Source organism: Chenopodium quinoa, unplaced genomic scaffold (assembly GCF_001683475.1).
Source record: "Chenopodium quinoa cultivar QQ74 unplaced genomic scaffold, ASM168347v1, whole genome shotgun sequence".
NCBI lineage: Eukaryota > Viridiplantae > Streptophyta > Magnoliopsida > Caryophyllales > Amaranthaceae > Chenopodium > Chenopodium quinoa.
Genome location: NW_018745000.1, coordinates 3,326,793 through 3,335,535, shown reverse-complemented (window position 1 = coordinate 3,335,535; position 8,743 = coordinate 3,326,793). Strand labels below are relative to the sequence as shown.

General features: G+C 36.2%; 2 long non-coding RNA genes across 2 annotated transcripts; one reads left to right on the top strand and one right to left on the bottom strand.

Annotated features, from left to right (window-relative positions):
- Positions 1 to 1,630: 1,630 nt before the first annotated feature.
- Positions 1,631 to 2,806, bottom strand: LOC110707424. The gene is made up of 2 exons (XR_002508484.1): positions 2,284 to 2,806; positions 1,631 to 1,842 (listed from the first exon to the last, which is right to left on the bottom strand). It is a non-coding gene; the product is annotated as an uncharacterized LOC110707424 (long non-coding RNA).
- Positions 2,807 to 3,446: 640 nt separating this feature from the next.
- LOC110707503 lies at positions 3,447 to 5,714 on the top strand. Its single transcript, XR_002508511.1, has 3 exons — positions 3,447 to 4,790; positions 4,874 to 5,103; positions 5,198 to 5,714. It is a non-coding gene; the product is annotated as an uncharacterized LOC110707503 (long non-coding RNA).
- The last annotated feature ends 3,029 nt before the right edge of the window (positions 5,715 to 8,743 follow it).

The following is an 8,743-nucleotide window of genomic DNA, read 5'->3' as shown; positions in this document are numbered from 1 at the left end:
CTCTTCCTCCATGACAACCTCTCTTCCTCTCCATGAAAACCTTTCTTCCTCCTTCATCAACTCATCAAGATGATCAAATACAAACTTCTTCCTATCAACCGAACAAGAGGGTGACAATTCACAATTCGCTAAACCTTTCTTTCCCTAAATCAAATGCAACAATAACAGATGAGTAAGTAGCTACTTGGTCATGGAGAAGAATGTGTAGGACATATTTTTTAGCTTATGCTGCATTTCTCTTGCATTGTTTTGGTGTTTTTGGTAATCAAATGGCTGCTTGTTATTTTGGCTGTTAGCTAACATAACATGCGAGGTGTGACGTTGTGGGTTGGTTGATGGTGGTGCGGAGGTGGATTGTGGACGGGAACATAGTAGGTGGTGGGACAATGGGGGTTTCTGGGATGGTTGATGGTGGTGCGAAGGTGGAACGGTGGGTTGTTGCGTGCTATGGGTTTTGGTGATTGTAGATCGACGGTGGGGTTGTGGTGGTGTTGGTGGGGCTATGGCAGTGAGGATGATGGTGAATTGACGGTGGGGTTGATGGCGAGAAGCTTAGGGAGGGTTTCTGATTTATTTTTGTAGGATTTTTTTTTTTTCTCTATTAAAATTAAGTTTTAAATTAAAAAAAAAAAAAGCAATAAAAAACTGACACGTGGCTTAGCAACATGCCATAGTGGGTGTGGTGACCTGCTAGGGGCGGTGTGGGAGAATAATAGGTAAAGGTGGGATTATTCAAAGTTAATCTAAATGTTGAATTATTTTGGGAGAACCAACGAAAGGTTGGATTATTCATGTTAAATTTTCCTTAATTATTTAGCTATGCAACTAGCATAGTGTCCATACAATGCACAATTTATAAATTAAATTATTATTATTATTATTGACAAAAACATTATTAATCCCGTAGAAAAACAAAGATAATTCATTTAAATAATAAATCTAACAAATTAGGGTTTGTTTGGCATCGCTGTGATTTTCTATTTTGTGGTTTTTTGTTTTTCAAAATCATATGATATATGTCATATAATGAATAAAAAGTTAGTCTATTTTATTAAGATAATGATAATTTTGGAAATTGACAACAGAAAAATGGAAACACCTTTTTCTTGTTTCTTGTCTTTGGTTTTTTATTTTCGAAAAAACTGAAAACTAAAAATAAAAAATGATGCCAAACAAGCCCTTAATTATTAAAATTTTGTTTAGACCGATGAGCACAAAATTAAGGAATGTGATTTGAATAGTATTTATGTCATTTGCATTTCTATAATGTTATTTTATTAATTGAAAAATAAATGTGTTATCACTAGTAGAAAAAACGCATTAGACAGCTATTCAAACCCGGTCTAAGGCACCGGTTTGAACCGCCGCCTATTTGAGGGGTGCTAAAAAACCCCTATTTGGCACCGGTTCAAAAACGGTGCCATAAACCGGTTTTAGCACCGGTTAACCGGTGCCTTAAATAATTTCGCGGAATATTTTTTGTTAGTGGTAGTTGTTTTAGGCACCGGTTAACCGGTGCCTTTTTGGTATTTTTTTTTTTTTTTAAACTTTTTTCTTGCAATAATAATAAAAATAATATACAAACAAACATGAAATACGAACCAAACAAAAATAAATGGTGAAATAAGGATTCTTGAAATTGTTATATTCAACATCAAAACAATGGTAATTCAACAAGTAAATTGTTATTGTACCATACAAAACAAAAATAAAAAAATTACAATGAATTATAATTAACTCAGAAATTGAAATTGTAAAACAATAAAAAAAAAAAAAAAATTTACAACATCAAAATAATATTCCAAAATTGAAATCTTGAATCCTTGTTGCTTGAATTAACACCTGCATAAATTAAAACCCAGAAATTATTAAAACTAAAAAAAAAAAAAAACGAGAAGCAAACCCAGAAAATCAATTAACCCAAAATCAAACCCAGCAATCGATTAAACCCAGCAAAATTAGGTTACCCCAGAATTTTGCTGAGTTTTCTGAATTAATCGATTAATCCCAGAATTCAGAAAATCGATTAACCCCAGAAATTCAATTAACCCCAGAATTCAGAAAATCGATTAAACCCAGAAAATCAATTAAACCAAGAAGCAAACCCAGCAATCGATTAAACCCAGCAAACCCAGAAAATCACTTAACCCCAAAACTTTCGAAAATCAATTACACCCAGAAATTTCGAAAAATCAATTAAGTGCAAAAAATGACAAAATCAATTAACCCAAATAATTCCAAGATCAATTAATTCCAAGATCAAATAATTCCAAGATCAATTACCTCACTCTAAGATAGCATGCATGTCACAAGAGCGAGGCGAGCAAGAAGTACCTACTGCGAGAGGGACGAAGCCGGGCTTAGATGTAGTTTTCAGGTCAAAAGAAGAGGACAGAGAAGGGAGAGAGACAGAGAACAGAGGTCGGAAAGCTGAGAGGAGAGAGGAGGAGAGGCGCTCAGTTGGAGGAGAAGGAGGAGAGGCGCTCAGTTGGAGCCTTGGAGGAGAAAGAGAGGAGAGAGAAGCTAAGAGGAGAAATAAGGATGTTAGGGTTTATAAATAAACAATCCGGGTTTTTTTTTTTGTAGCACCGGTTCAGTGGCACCGGTTCAAACCGGTGGCCTTGTTATTTTTGGCACCGGTGCCATTGTTCTTGGTCTAAATCCCCGCCCAATTTGAGGCCGGTTTTTGGCACCGGTTTGGTCTGAACCGGTGTCAATTGGGGGCTGCCTATTTGTATTTTTCTACTAGTGTATGCTCCAAATAACTATATAAAAGTAGACTAATTCATTTCCTATCTCCCGTAGAGAAAAAACTAATGCTTGTTTTACCTATCATATTCACTAAATATATATAAACAATAACAACTAAAAATATTCTTCTTATACCATCAAGAATTACATCATAAACTATTATTAATAACAAGACCAATCAACAATTGATTAAAGATACAACACAAATATATAAGTGTGGATAATTATAAATTATTTTATAAAAATAAAAGATATGTATTAAAATAATAAGCAAAAAAACATGATTTATCATCTAACCAATCAAAGTGTGTAATTATTTTTGTAACGGATATGTATTCTTATACCGTAATTACGAATGCCATAAAACTCATAACAAACATATCATTTAACATTTGAATTGGAACATTACATTAGTATGAAAATATGAAAATTAATGTTTATAGAAATGAGAATATTTTTCACATAAATTTCATTAGATATCTATGTCAATAAAAAAAACAATCATATATGCATAAATTTTTAACATAATTGCGTATGGTAAGCAAAGAGCATGAATGCTTTGCTGCTTTGTGAAAAGATTCTACTAATACAAAGTATGATTTGAAATTTTAAAGGGAAAATGGAAACTAATAATCCCACCTTTTTGGTTTTCTGCTCAAAACAATCTCAACTTTTTAAAATCCCAAAACAATCCCACCTTTAACTCTCATCTGCTCAATATGAGCTTTTTACCAGTTTGGCAAATTACTAACCGGTTTAAGAAGATGACTTGACACGTGTCACCTTCTTTTTTTTATTTATTTTTTATTTATTTTTTATTTTTTTTTGCTTTTTGAAGAATATCAGAAAAAAAATTTGGACAAAGGAAATTCAACGAAATAGCGCACCACCGACACCGGCTGCCTTCTCTACACTTTGGCCGGCGACCGAATCTTTTCCCCAACCGACACACCTCCCTCCCCTTCCGGCGTTGATTCAACTCCTTCCCCTTCCGGCGTCGACCCACCCCACTCCCTTTCCCTGCTTTCCTCCAGCTCTGACCATCCCCCACCTTTGTTTAAAGCAAAACCCGCCCCACCCTCTCCCATCGCCGCCATCAGATCGGCTTTCCCCTTACCCCATTACTGCCGGTAACCCAGCCTAAACCCTAATTCTAACCCGAAAACCTGATTTGAAGAAGCAGCTACTATGAATTTTTTGAGTTGGATGTTCAATTATGAAGATTGACGATGGCGTTTGAAGCAACCAAGCAAAGGATCAAATCACAAGTTGGAGCATCCAGCTAGCCACTTCGAATTGAAGAAGAAAAAGGGGGTGGGTTTTGGGGTGGTCGAGTTTTAGGTTAGCTGGGGACTCGGGTGATCGGGGTTTTAGGGTGGTTATTGGTGCTAGGACAAAGGGTTTGTGGGTGGATGCGGGTGGTCTGGTTGCTGGGTTTGTGGTTGCCTGTGGTGGGGTGGTTGAGGTTAGGAGAGAGAATGAAGGTGGTAAGAGGAGTTAAGGTGGTGATGTGGTGGCGCTTATGGAAGAGTGATGGTGGTTATGGTGGTGCGCTAAGGTGGAGATGAGAGATTGAAAAAAATAAAAATTAATAAAAATGAAAAAGTAAAAAATTAACCTATTAAACAAGTTTTAGGTTAAAAGGCTCGTTTTGAACAGATGGGTGTCAAAGGTGGGACTGTTTTGGAATTTTGAAAAGGTAGGATTATTTTGCGCAGAAACCCCAAAGGTAGGATTATTAGCTTCCATTTTTTTTTCAATTTTAAATTGTTAAATATTGTTGTAGAGGCTACTGAACTATTTGGTGGCTGAAGAACCAAATTGTTATTGCTCTCAAAATCTTAATGTTGGCGTCACTCGTTGAAGGAAATAAAGCTGATTAATGTAAAAAGTTGGGAGAGTAATATTGTGTTTAACGCGATGACCCTGAACAACTTGACTAATTACTTGGACAGGGTGATTGGAGCCAAGAAAGGACCTCTTAAGAACCCAATGAAAACTTTTTCCTTTGAATTGTCATGTTATACTAAAATTGCACGGTAAATCATCTTATCTATACTTCATCTTATTTCATTATTTGAGTATTTTGATCATTGAGTATCTTCATACCTTTCTTTGCTAGGTGTTAACTCTGTTAAACTTTAGTGATGCTATGTTGTCACTGTTCTCGTTCCTAGAGCTTATAACAGCCAGCTTCATTGTCTTCATATATACAGTTTGGCTAGCACTAGTATTTTTCAAGTGATCACCGTCTAGCAGGTCTTCTGGTCGCTGCACAACCTTCAAACTTTGCTTGTAATACTCATTTTGAGTATTTTGATCATTGAGTATCTTCATACCTTACTTTTCCAGGTGTTAACTCTGTTAAGCTTTAGTGATGCTATGTTGTCACTGTTCCCGTTCCTAGAGCTTATAACAGCCAGCTTCATTGTCTTCATGTATACAGTTTGGCTAGCACCAGTATTTTTCAAGCGATCACCGTCTAGCAAGTCTTCTGGTCGCTGCACAACCTTCCAACGTTGCTTGTGATACTCATTTATGATATAATGTAAAGTTACAAGTCCCTTTTAATTTTGTACACTTAGAACAACCTATTTATTGTTGGACCATGTCGTGAGTTGTCAGCAACCACACTGCTGTTAATATTTGTAGCTGTTTTTTTCGCATTATGTTCTATATTCAATACCCCCATTATGTCTAATAAAAAAAAAAAAAAAAATTGATGTTCTGACAAGGTATTGGGTCTAAACTCTCAATATTACAACAAAAGTGTTCAAGGTTTCGTTTTAAGAAATTCTCAATGGTGATCCCCAATACGTACACATAGTGATTTTCTTGAAAATCAATTATACAAAATGACCTTCTTTTAGAACTTTAGCCTACTTATACCTTATTTCATTAAATAATTAATTAACATTAACTATGGTTAGATTTATTTAAAAAATATTATTTTAAAACAAATAATAAAAAATAAAGGAAATTTTAGATTTCAACACCACAAAAAAAGTTAAAAAAAATGGATTTTAACACTACCAAAAAAAAACTTTTAGTTTAACACCACAAGTTTTCTTAAAATGGCTTTTACCACCACTTAAATTGTTTATGGATGAAATCCGTGATAAAGTACTAATGGAGTTTTGTTATGCATTCGCAAATGCATAACTAATATAAAAATATTAAAAGGTACATGGAAGAGAGAAAAAGGAGGAGAGAAATAGATAAGTGAGACCACTTTTAAATGTGCCACTTTATATAATACCATTGTCTATTTAGTGATACTATTTCTACATACAGCTAGTACCACTGAATGCAAATATAGTACACTACATGCAAACATTGTAACACTGAATGTTCAATGGTACTCTTTGATTATCCAATGGTAGTAAAAATCACCTAATAGTACTACTGTAAATTCAGAATATGCATTTACGTGTAATTACACTCTTGCCCCTTATCTGCATTTCTCTATGCATAACGAAACTCCATTAGGACAAGCTCAAAATCCATTTAGTAGGGTCCATATTGCTTATGTGTCAGCATATTATTGGAAGAAAATAATAAAAAAAATTAAAACAAAAACAAAAACTCTAAACAACCCAGCCACCCCATTCCCATCGCCATCTTGGCGAAGCCGGCCATGACCCCACCAAAACACCCCCGTTCCTAGCCAAATCCGCCGGATTCAACGGCCCCTCCCTTTCCCCCACACTAAAATCGACAACCTTGCCCCAACGACCACCAAAAACGGGTGGTCGTTCTTTAAACCACCCAAAACAGCCACAAAAAAACGGGTTCTAAGGGTCGAAAACAACAAGTTTATGGTTGAGATCAACCACTTAGACCCTAAACTGGTTATTTTTTTACCATTAGTGGTTGTTGATGGTGGTCGATTTTTGGCGGTTTGAAAAATGGCCGCCCATTTTAAGCGGCAGCAACGCTACCTCAGCTCCAGCTGACCACCACCCAGCCAAAACACAAAACCCTGCCCATGACCCTCTTTCTCTCTCTCGTCCTCCTCATCTTATGCCACCTCCATCAAGCAAACACCACATCACATCGCCTTTCTTCAACAATAATTGCAACCTCCCCGCATCTCCACCGCAACAACCACCAATTTCGCAGCCACCACCAACCTCCAAACCGCATACACCATTCCCCTGCTCCCGCATAAAATTGCAGCGACAAACGTAGTCACATCAACCCCGCTACCACCAATCACCATCCCTCATCATCTACCTAACATCAGTAACCGCCAATTCGTCACCGTTGCCCTAAACTATAACACCATCGCGGCCTTCAAACTGTGCTGCTCCTCCTCCAACCATTACCCACGACCTTCCCCTCTCTCTCTCCTTCGCCCAGACCTAAACCACCCTGAATACCTCCCTCCTTCTCTTTTTCTAACAACCTAGCCCTTTGTCGTGGCTTAGGGGAGGTAGTAGGGCTAGGGTTTCGGTGAAGGAGGTGGTGGAGGTAGATAGTTGGTGGTTGTTAATTTTTTTAAGTGTTTTTTTAAAAATAAATATAACCACAATTAATTTTAGAGAAACTATTGCGTGCGGATGCCCGCACGTATATTTTCATGCGGAAAGCTTGACTAATATGTTTTACTTGTTGGCTTATATGTTTTATGTGTTGGCCGATATGTTCATTTATTGGCTAATATGATTTTGTGTTGGCTAATACATTGTTTTGTTGGCTGATATATTTAAAAAAAAAAATCATAGGTTTCTTTTGTTGGCAAATATGAGACATCATTTGGGTTATATGTTTCTTTAGTTGGCTATTTTTTTTTTTTTTTTGCCTGATATGTATATTTTATTTGTTGGCTAATATGTTTAATTTTTTTAGCTGATATGTTTATTTTATTAGCTTACATGTTGCTTTTGTTTGCTGATTTCATCCTTTTAATTTGTCGGCTGATATGCTTTATTTGTTGGACGATATGTTCTATCTCTTGGCTGATAAATATATATTGTTACGCTGGCTAATATATTCCTCTTGTTGGTTGATATGTATCTTTTGTTGGCTGATAAGTTCTTGTTGTTGGCTGATACGTTTTTGTTAGTGTTTAATGTGTCTCTAATATTAACTTATATAACACATTTATGAGCTGATATGTTGATTTTTTTGGCTTTTATGCATATTTTGCTCTATTTTTTATCATGTATGCATCGATCTCTCATGTTTCCCCAAAGAAAATTCCACTCACAAGGCCCACAATCAGCCAACAAAAATCCCACGACACTCCTCACTCCTTCTTCATCAGAACCAGTTAAAAATCAACGCCACCCCACCTAACCACCAACCCACAGGGCACCATCACAGCTCCTACCGGAGCCTAGTGCAGTCACGGCCAGCAGCAAACCCACCACACACAAATCATCATACCTCACTTTGATCTGATTCGTTGCAATGGATCTTAAAACAGAGGGTAGTGTTTCAAGATTATCATATTCAAAATTTGATTTTATTTTGTTATGATAATCTTCAAATTTTCAAATCTAGGGTTTCAATCGCCCACCATTTCCGTCATCGTCATCGTCACCTTCATCATCATCGTCATCTTCGGACGCACAAATCATCGTCATCTTCGGACGCACAAATCACCGTCATCTTCGGACAAACAAACACTTAGGTGCGGGTGCCCGCACACAATAGTTTGTGTTAATTTTAATTAACATTTTAATGAAATAAGGTTATAAATGGGCTAAAGTTGAAGGTCATTTTGTATACTTGATTTTCATGAGGGTCACCATGTATGCGTAACAGAAGTAAGGGGTCACCGTTGAAAATTTAACTTTTTGTTTTTTGTTTTTAAGCCTTGATCATCTTTGTTAAAAATATTAAACAACTGTTTGTGACATGGGTGATGCCTCGGTTTTTTTAAGTACAAAATGGAAAAGGTATCTTAAATGTAAATAATATTATGAAAACATTATCTTAAGTTGAAAATAAATTCAAAAAATGGAAAAAAAATATTTGAGAATCG